An 18,236-nucleotide genomic window follows, 5' to 3' on the forward strand; every position below is an offset into this window, starting at 1 on the left:
AATTTTGAAAACAGTAGGCTTTATGTTGATAGTGATGGCTTCTTATAGAAAGTACCATGTATTCTTTTGAGGTTCTTACATTATTTCAAGTCCATCAATTGATCTTAAGTGATAGTTATGCGTTTAAAGCAGTGTCTAAAAAGCTGTTGACATGCAAATGTTTGTTAAGGTATGTATTTTGGATCTTTAACTCATTTATTACTTATTAATGTCATTTATTATTTAGTAAACAATATAATACATGCTTGTCCCTACATCTGTCATAAGTGTTTAAGAAGAATTGCCTTGAGCTGGATAGGGACAGTAGTTCCACTCACCTCTTTATTCAGTTGCTGGAGGAAATATGAGGCTAGCTTCTGCCTGAGTGTAGGCGGTGTCCACTGAAGCAATGTGAAGGGCAGCACTCACTGACACATTCTTCACAATAACTTTGAAAACCATTTGCATAAAGATAAGAAAAGATTAAGAGAGTTGAAGGAAATGGAGAAAATTGAGGAGGACCACAGAAGAGACTGTGGAAGCTACATAAGGACTGCGTTTAAATCTGTTAACCCAATGTTCTTAAATTCTATTATGTAACCAAGATATGGAGGGTTTTTGTTTTTTGGTTTTTGTTTTTAGCTCTACCTGCATAAAGACTAAAATAAAAATACATTATTGTACTTCAAATCAGTACATCTAACACTGTAGTATGCATACAAATCAATGGGAAGATCTATTTGAAATGCAGATACAGGGGCACCTGGGTGGCTCAGTCGTTAAGCATCCGCCTTCGGCTCAGGTCATGATCCCAGGGTCCTGGGATCGAATCCTGCATCAGGCTCCTGGCTCAGCGGGAAGCCTGCTTCTCCCTCTCCCACTCTCCCTGCTTGTGTTCCCTCTCTCGCTGTCTCTCTCTGTCAAATAAATAAAATCTTAAAAAAAAAAAAAAAGAAAGAAAAGAAATGCAGATACAAGTGGGCTCTGCCCTCCCACCAAGATTCAGGAGATTGGATCTGAGGTGGGCCCACTTTTTATTTTGAAAAACTTTATTTTGAAAAAGAGACTGATTAATAAAGTATATGCCAGAGTTGCAAGAAGAAAGTAATGAACACCAAATCTTTGTCACACTTATCAATTGTTAACAGTTTAGTACATTTGTTCTTTCTCAGATTTATGACTTTTTTCTGAGCTTTCTGCAAATCACAGACATAGGAGTGGTACTTGACTCCTAATACTTGGCACTACATCCTAAAAATAAAGATATTCTCCTTCCATAGAACCACAGAACTATCATTATATCCCCCCAAGTTTACTATTAAAATAATATCTTCAAAACTATCCATATTCAACATTTCTCAAATGTCCCAATAATGTACTTTATAGCCTTAAAAATAAAGTCTAGGACCCAATCAAGGGTTGCATATTATATTTAGTGAGGCTGCTGTCTCTTTAGTCTCTTTTAATCTAGAACAATACCCCCCATTGGAGAACGGATTTTCTCATTAGAAAGTCTATTACATATATATGTATAATGTGTTTATGTGTATGCGGTGTGTGCTTGCATTTCTTGCGATCTCATTAATCTGGTTTGGTTGTTTTTCCTGTCTTCTAGGACATTCACATTTTTGAAGATTCTAGACCAGTTTGGTTTCATTTCTTTGTTTTAGAATGTCCCACACTTGGAATTTGTCTGATTGTTCCCTCAGTACTAGGTTCAATGTCAACATTTTTTTTTTAAGATTTTATTTATTTATTTGACAGAGAGGGACACAGCGAGAGAGGGAACTCAAGCAGAGGGAGTGGGAGAGGGAGAAGCAGGCTTCCCACCGAGCAGGGAGCCCGATGTGGGGCTCAATCCCAGGACCCCGGGATCATGACCTGAGCTGAAGGCAGACGCTTAACGACTGAGCCACCCAGGCGCCCCCAATGTCAACATTTTTGACAAGAATATTACATTTAGGTGGCAAAGCATCCTCTTTAAGCCATCATATCAGGAGGCACATGGTGTTAGATTTTCCATTACCCCCACGTGATTCTGATTCAGGTTAATCTACAGACAACATTTTGAAGAACACCTGCTTGTAAAACCTTGTGAAACTGTGTGTTTTATTTGAAGTCATGAAACTTTGCCAGAATTCTATATGACCAGCTCTAATCCTTTATTGGGAGTGCTAAAACTATCAACAATAAACAGATAACTATTATGGTATGTAGCATGGTGCTGGGTCCTTGCAGACATCAAGAAAATGAAAAAGGCACAATTCCCACTTTGGATCTGATAGAGAAAGGAAAAGAAGCACATAAAAATGAGAACATTTCTCAATCAGGTGATCAAAGATCAGAAAATCTGACAATACTCAATGGAAAAACACATATTCTTCTGTTGGTGGGGGGTTTAAATTAGTGTAACATTTTTGAGTATATTTTGACAATATGATGAATTAAAATGCACATGTTCTTTGACCCAACAATTCCAGTTAGGAAATTTATCCTATGCATATAATACCACAAGAACCCAGAACTCTGCCCTTCCCTGTCTTCTGCCTCTCTCCCCATTGTCCACCCCCACACCCTCAAAGAACAAGAACATCTATTCCTGGGCACCTGGGTGGCTCAATTGGTTAAGCTTCTGCCTTCAGCTCAGGTCATGTTCCTGGGGTCCTGGGAATGGGCCCCGTGTCTACTCCCTGCTCAGTGGGGATCCTGCTTCTCCCTCCGCCTCGGCAGTTCCCTCTGCTTGTGCTCTCTGGCTCACTCTCTCTCTCTCAAATAAATAAATAAAATTTAAAAAAAAAAAAAAAAGGAACTTCTATTCCTTTTGTCATTATTTTAACAGCAAAAAAAAAAAAAAAACCTAAAAACAACCTTCATATCTATCAAAAAGAGGCTGATTAATAAAGTATATGCCATGCATGTTACTTAGCCATTAAAAACAATGACTTTCACTTCTAGGAAGATGGCATAGACACACTTTGCCCTATTTCTCCTGCAAAGTACAACTAAAACCCCTGGACATTATGTATAAAGTAGACACAAGAAGACTGAGAGGTAGAGGAGAAGGCAGGCTGGCTAGAAACCGTGAGATGGACCTATGAGTTCTTTGGGTTTTGCTCTTGCCTCATATGTCCCGGAATGGAACTGAAGAAGTCAGCAACCCAGGAAAGCTAATAGACACAGACCAAAAAAAGCTCTGACTACCTTGTCTGGGTGGTTTGAACGTGGCCGCGCGTGGCCTCAGGCTGTGGCTGAGGCTGTGGCTGAGACCCGGACTGCACCGCACCGCACAAAATGCTGCACACGTGCTGAGCTGCCCACGGGACCCTAGGCGGGTTGCGGGGCCCTGAGTCAGGTGGGGGCTGAGCAGTCCCCGAGGCACTGCCTGGGCCCTGGAATTGCCTGAGCTCTGGGGTCCCTACAAAAGCAGCCGCTGGGCCCACGTGGTTCTGGGCAGCAAACAGGTACTTAGGGTCCAAACACCTGTTTGGCTGTCGGCTACCTTGAGGGTGCCGGGGTCATTGTGTCTTCCCAGGCTGAGGAGGTGAGTGGTCGTGTACCAGTCAAGCTCTGCTGGTACAAAGCTGACGTCAGTGTGCTCTGCTCCTCTGGCCTCCATTTTCCTTCCTCATGGAAAAATTCCTTTTTCTTGAGCTGCAGTAAAAGCTGGTGCTTCTCTTCCTGGCAGGCCAAACACTTCTCTGGCAACGTTCGAATTCGTTCCTTGGTTTTCTCTGGTAACATTCTCTCCTGCAGCTCCTTTTTCTTCCTTTCCTCCTGCTCTTCCCTCGTCTTCTGTCCTAGCATCCTGTCCATCTCCTGCCATGTGTGCTCCCCCACTACAGGATGGGATAGGGCAGCCCCCTGACCGTGGCAGTGGAGAGCTGGGGGCACTCCGGGACGTGGCCGTGGTGCTGGGCACCCAGCTTTCTCACTGAGCGCCAGACTTGGGATGGGGCTGCAGCGGGGCAGGCGTTCAGGGAGGACGGTCCCCGGCCCAGGTGGAAGCCCAGCCCCCTGACTACTGGCCCCCAGGGCGTCGTGGACAGCCCTCTAGCAGCCAAGGCTCAACCTCATGCAAGGAAAAACCTTGGCTCTCCGAAATACTCTGTTAAAGGGATGAAAAGACAAGCTACAGCATGGGAGAAAATATTTGCAAACCACCTATCTGACAAAGTACAGTTGTCCCTTGAACAACACGGGTTTGAATTGTATGAGTCCACTTATATGCAGATTTTTTTCAATAAATATAGTACAGTACTGTAAAATGTATTTTCACTTCCCTATGACTTTCTTTTTTTTTTTAAGATTTTATTTATTTGAGAGGGGGAGAGAGAGAGAGGGAGGGAGAGAGAGAGCATGAGTGGGGGGAGGAACAAAGGGAGAAGAAGAGGGAGGAGCAGAGGGAGAAGAAGAGGGGGAAGAGCAGAGGGAGAAGAAGAGGGAGATGCTGAGTGCAGAGTCCACCATGGGGCTCTAACCCAGGACCCTAAGATCATGACCTGAGCCGAAGTCAGATGCTTAACCGACTGAGCCACCCAGGCGCCCTCCTTATGACTTTCTGAATAACATTTTCTTTTTTCTAGCTTACTTTATAAGAACACAGTATATAATATATATAACATACAAAATTGACTATTTTGACTATTTTTTTAAGTTTATTATTTTTTAAAGTTTTTAAAGTTGACTATTTCTTAAAGTTTATTATTATTTCTTTTTTAGTAATCTCTACACCCAATGTGGGCCTCACACTCATGACCCCGAGATCAAGAATCACATGCTCTTCTCACTGAGCCAGCCAGATACCCTGTTAATGGACTCTTCATGTCATTGGTAAGGCTTCTGGTCCACAGTAGGCTATTAGTAGTTAAGGTTTGGGGGCAGTCGAAATTTATGTATGGATTTTTGACTGCATGGGGGATCAGTGCCCCTAACTCCTGCGTTATTCAAAGGTCAACTGTACTAGGGAAGCTTGGGTGGCTCAGTCGGTTAAGCATCCAACTCTTGGTTTTGGCTCAGGTCATGATCTCAGGGTCGTGAGATGGAGCCCCATGTTGGGCTCCATGCTGGGCGTGGAGCCTGCTTAAGATTCTGTCTCTTCCTCTCCCATGCACCTGCCCCCTCTAAAAAAAAGAAAGAAACCAAACTACAATGAGATATCACACACATCTAATAGAATTGGCTAAAATAAAAAACAGTGACAATACCAAATTCTGGCAAGGATGCAGAGAAACTTCACCTCTCCTACATTGCTGATGGGAATGTAAAATGGTACAGCTCCTCTGGAAAACAGTTTGGCAGTTTCTTACAAAACTAAATGTGTAACTATCATATGACGCAGCAACTGTTACTCCTAGACATGTACCAGAGAGAAATGAAGACTTATGTTTACACAAAGTCTTGTGCATGAATGATCATAGCAGCTTTATTTACAATAGTCAAAAGCTGGAAACAATTCACATGTCTTTCAATTGGGGAACAGTTAAGTTGCACTACATCTAGCCATGGAATACTATTCAGTTGTAAAAAGGAAGGATCTGTTCATCGATACACACAACCTGTATGAATCTCTAGACTATTGGACTGAGTGAAAAAACCCAATGTCAAAAGGTTACATCCTGCGTGATTCCATTTAGATCACATTCTTGAACAGAGAAAATTACAGAAATGGAGAGTAGGTTAGTAGTTGCAGAGGGGTAAAGAGTGGGCAGGAGAGAAGTGGATGTGGCTATGAAAGGGCCACAGGAGAGATCCTTGTGGTGACAGAAGTATTCATATCTTTACTGCATCATTGTCAGCATGCTGGTTGCGATACTGTTCTGTAGTTTTCCAAGATGTTCCTTACCATTGGGGGAAACTGGGGCAAGAGTACATGTGTTATTTCTTACAACTGCATGTGAATCTACAATGATCTCAAAATAAAATTAAAAGTTTAATTAAAAAATAAAGAGAATAATTGCTAAATGTATCCTGGTATTCTGGGTTGGATACTGATATGATAAAATGACAGTGGAAAAGAACAAAATGAGGTCACTAGATCTGTGTGTACCAGTTTCGAAAGATGTTCAAAATGTACTGTAAGTGGAAAAGGCTCGTTGAAGAACATTATATTTAGCAAGATCCTATTTGTGTTAAAAATGGATAGATATATGCATAGTTTTATGCAGAGAACCATGCTATCTTAGTCTATTTGGGCTGCCATAACAAAGTACCATAACCTGGGGGGCTTAGACAACAAAAATTTATTTCTCACAGTTCTGGAGACTAGATGTCCAAGATCAAGGTGCCGGCAGGGTCCATGTCTAATGAGAGCTCTCTCCTTGGGTGGCAGATGGCAGCCTTCTCACTGGGTCCTCACTTGGCCTTCCCTAGGTGCATTTGGGCAGAGAAAGAGGAAACAAGCTCTCTGGCATCTTATCTATAATTATTTCAATAAAACTTTCTCAGAAGGAAACTGATTCCCTCTAGAGGAAGTACATAAATTAGAGAGAAGAAAATTTTTATTTTTTACTTGACATGCTGTTGTTCACTTTATTTTTTGTACCATTGGCATATATTACATCTATAATTTTTAAAACAATAATTACAATATGATATGGACTGACCTGTGCTTCCCCAAGTTCATATGTTGAAGCCCTAACCCCTAGTGTGACTAGATTAGGAGATGGGGCCTTTAAAGAGGTAATTACATTAAATGAGGTCATAAAGGGGGGCTCCTGTCTGAAAGAACTGGTGTCTTTGTGAGAAGAGGAAGCCACTGAGGGCGTGCATGCACAGACGGAAGGCCATGTGCACACACAGAGAAGGCATCTGTCTGCAAGACAAGGAGAGAGGCCTCTGAGAAACCAGACCTGTAGACACCTTGATCTTGTACATCCAGCCTCTTGAACTGTGGGCAAATAAGTTTGTGTTGTTTAAGCTGCCCGGTCTGTAGCATGTGACCGTGGGAGCTCTAGCGGACTGATGCACGTCATTCTTCGGGTTCAAGAAGACCCAGCCATGTCTTGCTTAATATAAAAGATGTGTAGGGCATGATTTTTTTAAAAAAATATAGAAGGGCATTTCCTTTACCAACGAACTAATAATAGGCTTGCTTAGAAATAATTTGTTATGTGATTTAATTTATCAGAGTTGGGCCACTTTCTCCATCCCTTTTATCTCTTAAAATTTACTTATCCTCTTAGGGTCAGCTCAAAAGCCTCCTCTTCCTGATTACCCTTAAAATGAAGTGATTTCCTTCCTTGGACTCCCATAGTCAGTACGCGGTACCCCCCCCTTAGGACAGCCATCATGTTCCAACTTATAGGTAGTGTATGTGTCTCATCTCTTCTAACCAGTCAGTAAGCGTCCTGAGAGGAGGGACTGTGTCTTATTCATCTTTGCATCTCCCACAACAGGAAGCCCAATGCTTTGCTGCTTGCATTAGTTTCTACTGCTCTTGTAACTCATTACTATGAACTTAAGGGCTTAAACCAACAAAAAATTTATTATCTTTTAGTTCCAGAACTCAGGAAACTGAAATAAGTCTCACAAGGCTAAAATCCAGGGGTCAGCAGAGCTGTGCTCCTTTGGGAGGCCCTGGGAAGAATCTGTTCCTTGTGTTTTCCAGCCTTTAGAGGCTGCCCACCTTCCTTGGCTCCTGGCCACATCAGTCTGGTTTGGGGATTAAGACGTGGACATCTTTGAGGGGAGGGGGCATTATTTTGCCTGCTACCATAGCCAATCAACTTGTGGAATAGTGTATAAAATAAGTACTGAGGGGAGACAGTAAACAAATCATTAGAATAGAATAGAGTTGATCCAAAAAAGCTTCTAAGAAGTTGTGAATTTTGATTCAAAAATGGCAAAATGATTTTTTTGCTTCTTTGATTCGTAGGTCAAACTGATTAGAAGAAGAATTTTTCATTGCTAGCAGTAATTCCTTACACATATAGTAAGCGCTCAACTATTTTTTTAATGAATGAGTGAATAACTAGAGGAATGAATAGTAGGACTCATAGATGGAGGACTATTATGTATTTCCTACAGTGATTTTTAATGTTGATACTCTGATTTCTTTTAGAGGGTCAAATGAGTCCTATCCACATTCAAAAAGGACACACCCCGATGCTCCCTCCAGCTTCTATGCCAATTTTTATCCCCTGGATATTCATTTACTTGTTGAAATGGTGATAATTTACATAAATGTAAATTTATGTAAATACATTTACATACAAGCTTTCAACAAGGAGCTGTTTTAAACTGTCTAGACTGTAAAACAAATTGCAGTTCTACTCTGCAATTTCATAATCTTACTTTTTAATGGCACAACTAACACTTTAAAAACAATAAAGGACATTTAAAAAGTAAAATTTCTCCTCAGCCTACTACATTAGGGGACAAAGCTTAGTGCAGCAGAACATTTCCAGCTGTTTGGTGCCCCGTTGGTTGCTGTGGTCCGTTCACTTCTGTCAATGTTATTTGTATGGGGAATCTGCCCAAAGTGGAGGCTGGGTCTGGAGCACAGCCTGGGGGGGGGTCCTCTTCAGATCCAGTCCTTACCTCTGCATCTGGGGTGCACTAGACGTAGAAGTGAAGCAGGAAGGCGTTTACAGATCTCGTTGCCTTGGTATAAATCCAGCCATTCAATTATTCAGGTTTCATGATTTTTGCCATATTTGAGTACCACCTGAGTACCATTATTTATCTGATATTTTTACAAGTTGACTTGCATTTACTTCATTGGAGTGAAATCATAGGTTTAATTTGTTGCATTTTCCTAATACTGATTAAAATAATTACATAACTATCAAAATAAATGCATGTCAATATGGTCCATGTGAAGGTTTCTGACTGGGGATACACTGCTACGGACAGACTTCAGGCCCACCAAAGTCTGTAGTCCTCGGCCGGACTACGGCAGAGGCCAGTTAGATCTTGGTTTCCAGAGTTGAATTCTGAATGAGAAGCCCGCTGAAGTCTGTGACTAGCCAGATAAATATCAATTGTCAGTTGTTTTTGGTGAAAATTATTTTTGATTATATCAATAAAACTTAGGCAAAAAAAGCAAAACAAAACAAAAACCTTCTAGAACTGCCATTCTGCTATCTTCCTGACTCCCATTTAAAGGCTGAGGCAAAACATAACTAGCTGGCGCTCTCTGAGACTATCTCTGTTTGGGAAGGTCTTCCTTTTTTTTAAAGTAATCTCTACACCCTACGTGGGGCTCAAACCCACAACCCTGAGATCAAGAGTTGCACACTCCACCAACTGAGCCAGCCAGGTGCCCCTTGGGAAGGTCTTCTAGTCTTCCCTGAAGAGAGAAGATAGTCAAAGGGTAGTACCCCCTTGCTGAAGGCTTTAATTTTTATTTTCCTTTAACATTTTTTGGAAAAGTAACTTTAAAATTTTATACTTACACTTGATCTCAGTTTTAAAAATCACATAGGTTATAATGTCATTTAATAAGCTTTGGAGTGGGCACCTGGCTGGCTCAGTTGGAAAAGCATGTGACTCTTTATTTTATCTTATTTTATTTATTTATTTGAGAGAGAGAGACAGAGATAGCAAGAGAGAGCACAAGCGGGGGAAGGAGAGGGAGAAGCAGGCCCCCCACTGAGCAGGGAGCCCGATGAGGGACTCCATCCCAGGACTCTGGGATCATGACCTGAGCCGAAGGCAGAAACTTAACAGACTGAGACACCCAGGCGCCCCATGCATGTGACTCTTGATCTTGGGGTTGTGAGTTCCAGCCCAACATGGGGTATAGAGATTACTGAAACAAATAAAAAAAACGTTAATAGTAATAATAATAATAATAATAAGCAGCTCTGGGGCAAGCAACCTATTATGACCTGTTATGACATTGATCTATTATGTCAAGTACTTGAAATTTTCAGAGTACTAGGCTGGTCTTTATCCTCCACAATAAGTTAAGAAATCAGGGATCAAGAATATGTACAGTCCAGGGGCACCTGGGTGGTTCAGTCGGTTAAGTGTCCGACTCTTGATTTTGGCTCAGGTCATGATCTCAGTGTGTGAAACCGAGCCCCACGTTGGATTCGTGCTGGATATGGAGCTTGCTTAAGATTCCCTCTCTCCCTCTGCCTCTGCACCTCCCCTCCTTCAAAAAAAAATTATGTATGTATATATAGCCTCCAAAATATATATATATATATATAGCCAGATTGTACATATGTGTATATATGTACAATCCAGCAATCCGGTAATCTCAGGAATAAGGGGACCAGATGGGTGGAGAAAAGGACTTATTTAATTGTAATGTATAAGGCTCTGTCTCTGAAGGTCAGTAAGAAATACCAAAATTTTCCTGGATGTCCAGTGCTGCTCACATATGTTTCCTTCATTCATTCATAGTTTGATATCCTGTCTATTGCAAAGCAAATACAACTTTCTTTAATATACAGAATATGTTTGCAGTAGAAAATGGAATTTATTCACTTAAATTGGAGTTGAACTTTGATAGCTTTGATTTAACATAATCAGTCTTTCTACATAACCTGATGTCTCTTCTGTTAGTCAATTAGGAAACCTCAGACCCTGTGTCTAGCTGTCTTCTTGCTGGCTGTGCAAGTGAAAGAAAATAGTGATTCTAATAAATGTACGTCTAAACATACCCTAAAACCCGGACCCTGGACCAGGTGAGGCTGTGGTAACCTCAGCTGGCAAAACTGCCTCCAGAGGCAAAGGAGATGCTCCGGATGGACCCCCTGACAAACCAAAAGAAGTGAAAGGCAACCCGCTGATCCTTCGGGTGCCTTCGGCGGGAATCTTCATGTCTTCCCTGCCTGTCTCTCGTTTGGGGTGAGTTGCTGAATCTGTTGGACTCACTGAAGTAGAAAATGAATGGAGCATCTATCAAATGAACTAAATGTGGTTCCCAGGTTAAAAAGTAGAGGCAGGGAGTGCATTTGTATATGAGCTTAGATTAATCAGATCAGAAGCCTTCTGATAAGACAGAGGTATGCTTGTGGGACAGTGAGAATCACTGAGGGATAGACTCTCAGTGGGGTACAGATTGAAGCATAATGACTAAATTTTCTTTTGGGGAGCCTATTTTCCAACTTTGGTGGCCTTCCTTCTTTGCAGGGACCCTGATTCCTGGAGGTAAAAACCGTGGAGGGGGTTGGATGGTACAGAGAGATTAAATGATTTATCTTGAATGATTGCATAGGAATGCTCTGCTCAGTGGAGGGAGATGAGGAGAGCTACCCAGGCAATTCCTTAGGTTAACAAGTATGAGCTGAGGTCTCAAAGCTTCCCAGGGAATGCTGAATAATTCAGTTCATGGATCTGGCTAGATGTTTTAGGTCCCTAGAGGCATTAACAGCCCCACCTTTGCTCCATCCTGACCCCTGTCTTTGAGAGGGGCTTTTTGTCTCTATATATTACAGTCTTGATTTTGGGTTCAAGTTGGAAGATGCCAAGAGCTAACTAACATAAGGGTAAAAAGTCTGGTTAAAAAGACTTAAACACTCAAGAAAATTGGAAACGAGACAACAGCCCACAAAGCTTCTTAAATTGGAAAGCAAAAGGGGAAATGATGACAAAATTAACAGATGGGAGAAAGCTTAGTCCTAAATGGGGAGTGGGGGAAGCCAAGAGCAACCCAGTTATGCTGCAGAACAGCTGAAAGCCTCAGGAATTGGAAGCATCAGGTTCCTTTGGACATGGGATGTGAAACTAAAACACAAACACGGGTTGAAAAATCCTTTGCAAAAGCGGTTAGAAACCACCAGCGTAGAGAGGAGCAAGCACATTTCTGCGCTGGGGTGCCTCCAGACAGTCGGACTGCAGTGGGGTCCGGCAAGGACCAGCTCTCTGCCCGCCCTGGATTAGAAACCTGGGGCTGCAGAGAAAACTCAGGAGTAGAAATGGACAAAGTGACCCATCAGGATGAAATTACTAGAAACCTCCAGGAAGTAAAGAAACCTAGGGATCAGAAAAGCCCATGGGCCTATTAATGAAACCTTAGAGGGACTAGGAAATCCAGAGTTTCCTACAAGAATGGGAACTCCTGGAACGTGAAGAAGGGAGGAAGGAGAATCATGTCTGGTCAACAGCAACTGGCCAGGGTCTCAAGCACAAGGGCCTGAATAAAAATGGCAACAATGTCTCCAGATGCTCATCAATTTGCAGGATTTACTTTCTGCTATTCATGAGGCCAACCAGAGGCCGAGGAGCAAATCTGGTCCCGTCCTTATGAAGAGGCCCTTCGCAGGATCCTGGGGTACAAACTAGAGGACAACAGCTTCCCAGGTCCTTCTTATGCACATGCGGCTGACCTCCCACCTCTTGAGCCCAACCCCAGGCCTGCACCATTCGTATTCCACATGTGATCTACCTGGAGGGTCCTCAGGTACCCGAATGCGAGCCCTGGGACATGCAAACTCCAAAGTCAAGTACATTCCTCTTTCCTGCCTGTCTCCTAGCAGGCCCCAGCTCCCAACAGGTGTCAGCCTCTTCTGACTGATTCAGATCCTGAACTTAAAGAAAATTAGAACCTGGATCCCATCTCTTTCCTTTCCTAGCCCAATGCAATGAGAATAAATGTGACATTAAATGAGGACAAAAGAAAAAAGAAAAAGACTTCAAGAATTCCTCCCCTACCCCATATAGTTAGGCAACTTTCCCTCCTTCATGCTGACTAGTCTAGACGTTTATTCTCCAAATATACTGAAGTAGTGTTTCTGGATTGAGGGTCCTCATGCAGGTACACTAGAAATTTGGTGGTTAATGCAGAGAACTGTGGTGTTACTGTCTCGTACTGTTAGACTTGGGGAAGGGCCAAGTTCATACTGAAAAGTCTACCTATTACCCCACAGAGAGGGTTTTGCTATGCCATCGGGATTTATTTCTCTGTTCTCTTTGCTGCCACATCACCAGACCTGGCCCAGGTCTACCACAGGCATATGGAGGACAACCTATTCTGTTACTGTTGGAGCCAAATCCAGAGTTCAGTTTGGGTCATATTAAGTTTGATATTCAAGTAGGGATGTTGACTAGGCAGTTACATAGTATACATGAGTCTGGGGACCCAGGGGTGGGTGCAGAAGAAATCAGGTCATAAGATCTCAAGTTGACAATCATTAGCATGTATATGACATTTAAAATCCCTGGACTGAATAGAATCAGTGAAGGAGTGATGTCAAATTATAAGAGACTGGGTGGCAGACTGAGTCCAGAGGCACTCAACATTGAAAGGTCAGCAAAAGAGCCAGAGTCCACAAAGAAGTCTGAGGAAAGGCCAGTGAAGTAAGTGACAAGCCAAGGGAATACAGGGTTTCAAGGAAGTCATGTGCAACTGTTCAAACGCTAATGAAAGATCGAGTCCATGATTCAGAACTGACCACTGGTTAGCAAGATGAGTGCTACTGGTAAGGTTGACCGGGCAAGTTTCAGCGGTGGGGATAGGAGTTTGAGTTGTATAGATTAAAGAGATGATGGGGAATTAAGATTCCACAGGTAGTGAGCTGACAGGATCTCAAAATCTCCCTACGATAACTCCCAGAAATGCTAGATAAATTATAACAAAGACTATTTTAAACTCATAGATGAACTTGCAAGGAAGAAGGGATATTGCAGATACCCACAATGAAGAAGGAGGTGAAAATGGGACCAGTAAGCATACAAGCTGACTCCACAGCTACCTAAGGGTTTAACTTGTTTAGGAACCAGGGGGTTCATTTTTAAAACATTACCTTTTTATTTTGGAATAATTTAGGGTTTGCAGAGAAGTTGCAAAGATAGTACACAGAGTTCCTGTACGTGCCCCTCACCCTGTTTCCCTCATTGTTAACATCTTGGAGTCCAGCTCCTCAGAGGGGTTTGGAGTTTGAATCTCTTTTACTAATGAAGTCTGCCAAACCCCAAAGTGAGAACTTAACATAAGAATGTGTCCCAGTGTGGTGACATCTCAAGACTCCTGGCAGAATCAGCAGAGAATGGATCTGCCAGGACTCTTTTTCACCCAGGGCACAATGGGTTCTCTGGGCAAGAAGCAAGCACGGCTCCAGAGGAGCTCCTAGTCAAAACATGGACACATATGGAAACAAGGCACCACGCATGAGAGTCAGTCCTTACACCAAGCGGTGGGATTCAGTGGCCATGAATGCCAGATGACAGAAAGGCTATTTAAATGAGAACCTGAAATAAGAACATTTGAAATGACTAAGATCTACAAGACTTGAATCCCTAAGAAAAGAATGAGACGGGGGGGTTGGGCGGGGAAGGAGAGCAATTCAGAAGGGGCCAGGTGGGAGGAGACAAGAGCTCCTCTTCCTTTCTCTAGTGTTTGTTCTTTGTCTCCCCTTCGTGCCCCTCCCCTCCTTCTTTCTTTTAACCACCATCAAAACGGGAGAAGAGCCCAAAATCCTTTTCTAGCTTAATAAAGAAAATTCACAGGTATTTATATCTTTCAGAAAAAAAGGGACAATCATTTAGATATTATTATCAGACTGGTAACTTGCTAAGAATGACAGCCAGCGAGAAATCAAACCGTAGAGGCTAAAAGTAGCTTATACAAGACATGGCAATAGTCTCTCTGTGAACTACTGTAGTTCCAACTCACTATCCAGTTGTTCAGCCCCTAATTCCCCGGGAGTCACGCCGGGCATCTGTACAGGTCCCAGGTCTCAGGGGACTATATAATTCGACAACTTCCGTCTGCTTACAAATTCGATCCCTCGTGCATTCGGTGTTCTGAAGCACCTCTGAAGGTGCTCCGAAGTGAAGGGCTTGCAGGTGTCACTTCCACTGGGACATCTCCATCCTTTGTGTCCCACTGAGGTCTGGGTTTGTGTCAGTGAAGTCGCTGTCACAAATTACTTTGGCTGCGTACCTGGAGTCTAGAGTCTGGCAGCTTTATCGACATTCCCTGTCAAAAAACTTCTAAACACATCCAATTTATCTTCTAGCGGTATCACTTCTCCTTTCGTTGCTGCACTGTCACCTTTTTGGACAGTTCTCTTTCCATCACGCATTTTTGTAAAATGTCCTGTGGGTTTATTACTGGGAGACACAGTGTCTACTGTGGTGTGTCCAGATCGGATGGGGACCACCAAAGATGGGGCGACCCGATCGGGTGGAAGTCAGCAGCGGGGCAGTGAAAGGATTCACCCAAGGCAGAACAAAGGAGATAGAAATTTCTTGAATACACTGCAACGGAGGGGGGTTGGGGAGCAAAGGAGAGACTGTCTGTGAAGAGGTGAGGGTGGGGTGGGGGTGATGTAGTTAAGTGGGGAGGGCGAGGAGGTGTCGGAATGTGTGGAATTTTCCTTTTTTGGTCTGGGTGTAAGTAACCCATTGGTCAGCTAGGGTTTATGGCTATTTTGCGGTGGGTCACCTAGCCAGCCTGTTTGTATTCTGCCAGGGGGCTGGGGGTCACTGTGGGCCCTTCTACCTTAGTCAGGTTTCCATTGTTCAAGTTAGTTGGCTAAAAACATCCTCTATAGCATCTACATGCCTGGCGGACTGTGTGAACTGAATAACAGACGCACACTGACGACTCATCAACACACTTTGTAAGAAGAGATGTGATTGGCCACTAATCAGGATGCACATCTGTTATCTCCCTAGTGTTTCCAGGACCGTGAAATTTGCACTATGTAATTACTCACAGGTAATATACTGTGGTAACTGAAATTTGCACTGCATTGTTGGGGGACTGGTCTTCATTTAACTACCGAAATCTGTGGATATCAGAACCGTGCCACATAAGGATTGCCAGTATTCATTTTGGGTCCAGAAAATGATCAAAGCGGTTTCTGGCAGAAGAGGTTATCAAGATAGAAGTTCTACATTAATTACTTTGTAGTCTTTGGAATCAGTTCGCTCAGGTCAAAAGGTGGCTAAGGTCCAACCTTGGTGCACAGGAAGGTGAGTCAGTACTTACGAAAGACAAAGTACAAGGGCACCTGGCTGGCTCAGTCTGTAGAGCATGGGACTCTTGATCTCGGGGTCATGAGCTCGAGCCTCCACTGGGGATGGAGATTACTTAAAAAAATAGAATAGAGTTTGACTTAAAAAGAGGGGGAGAGAGAGAAAGAAACAAAGTACATACAATCGAATTCCTGAGAAACACGTTTGAGGCAAGACCTTTCTGTTAACTGTCAGGCTGAATGTCCCACTGGGATTTTCTCTATTAGTTCCTTCTTTCCCTCCCTCCTCTCCCTTCTCTCCCTTTAGTCATCAAAATAATTCTTTTAACCAGATTCTTAAAGTTTCACCTTCAGCATCACCCACGGCTTGCTCAAACACGGATTGCTGGATATTTGCCTTTCTAACACGTTCCCAGGTAATGCTGACTTGCTGGTCTGAGGACCACACTTCGAGAACTACTGCTTTTGATGGTAGACTCAGGAATGGAATTGAAATTTTTTCAATTAACTGGAAAATTAACAAAATATTTGACTAGTAAAACATTGTGGTCAAGTGATGAAACAGATAAACAGCTCCCTCAGGCCATAATTTAGGCAGCCCGTTAAGACAAATCCTCAATTCTCTAGCATCCTGCTTTTTCCATTACAAATACAAATGTGCCTTTTCATACATATGAAAATTTAAAAATCTTCAGGATACAATCTAGCTATTTTGAACATTTGCAAAAATATATGTGACAAAAAGTTAAGACCTGAAGACAAAAACAAAAACAAAAACAAAAAAACCAAACTTTTGCTGTAAACAGAAAGAAACAATATGTTCATGTTCCTACTAATGGCTTGCTTTTTGAATCAAGTAGATTTTGAAACATCATTTAAAAGCCCACAGGAAATCAGACTAATATGATAGTGTAGTTAATAGTATTATATTATGTATTAGAGTATATTATGTCTACTATTGTATTATACTTTACAATGTTAACTTCTTAGTTTCGATAATTGTACTGTGATTAGATAAGATGTTAACCTTAGGGGAAGCTGAGTGATAGGTGGTATACAAGAACCATTTTATTTTTGTAACTCTTCTGTCAGTCTAAAATCAGATCACAATTTTAAAAGTTTGGAAAAGCTCATTGGAAGAAGAGAACTCTGATGTATGGATACTTACACATTAAAAAAAGTTTGTATCTATGAAAAACTACCTGGGTTTCCTCACTTGTCTCTACAGAATAGTTCAGTTGCCACGTTCTTTCTACTTTACACAATCTTAGGCTACTTTCTGAGAGTATGAATGGACTTTATTGGGACGCCAACTGAACTTTGGGGGAGGTGTAGAAAACGCATACTGCTGAAGTTTTTTGAAATCGGTAACATCTCACGATTATCCTCCTCTTCTAAAAATTTTTATTTTTATTTTGTAAATAGGTAACATATCTATAAGATTTAAAGTTTAGGGGTGCCTGGGTGGTTCAGTTGCTTAAGCGTCTGACTCTTGATTTTGGCTCAGGTCATGGTCTCAGGGTCATGAGATCGAGCCCTGTGTGGGGTTCCACGCTGAGCGTGGAATCTACTTGAAATTCTCTCTCTCCCTCTGCCCCTCCCCCTGCTCACATGTGCACTGTCTCTAAATAAATAAATAAAATCTTTTAAAAAAAGATTTAAAGTTTAAAAGGTACAAGAGTATATATAGTGAAGAGTCACCTTCTCACTCTTGTCTCACTGTCACCTAATTATTCTCTTCAGATTCAACCAATGATATTAATTTCTTCTGTATCCTTTAGATATATATTTTAACGCATAAGCAAAGAAATCATGTCTAATTTACAGAAAATGAGAGATACTTTACTTTTCTGAATCTCTCTCTCTCTCCCTTTTTTTTTTTTTGCTTAATATATTTGGAGATATCATTTCCATATGAGTACATAATCTCGATCCATCCTTAGGTCTGCATTGCATTCTACAGTACGGTTACACAGTTCATTTCACCGATCCCCTTCAATGGACATTTAGACATTTCCCATCTTTCGCTATTACACACAACATTGCCATAAACAGCTTTGTACCATCATCATTTGCACATGTGCAGATATATCCATAAGAAGCGCAGTTCAAGGGTCAGGTATGTGAAATTGTAATTTAGAAGAGGGTTATTTTATTATATGCACTTTTGGATAAGCAATAATACACACTGTACAAAATGTAAAGGAAAAGGGTAAGTGGTTAAAAAGAAGTCTTTCTCATACCCCTTTCCCCTCCAGCTGCTCTCCCCAGAGGTAACCACTCCTACTTGCTTCTTTGCTAGAAGAGTATTTCTGGCCATTTGAATCCAGTTTTTCCAAGATCCTTGGCCAGTGAGTGGGATGTCCTATAAGTGCCCAAAGC

The sequence above is a fragment of the Phoca vitulina genome, unplaced genomic scaffold (assembly GCF_004348235.1).
Source record: "Phoca vitulina isolate PV1807 unplaced genomic scaffold, GSC_HSeal_1.0 scaffold8, whole genome shotgun sequence".
NCBI classification, from domain to species: Eukaryota; Metazoa; Chordata; class Mammalia; order Carnivora; family Phocidae; genus Phoca; species Phoca vitulina.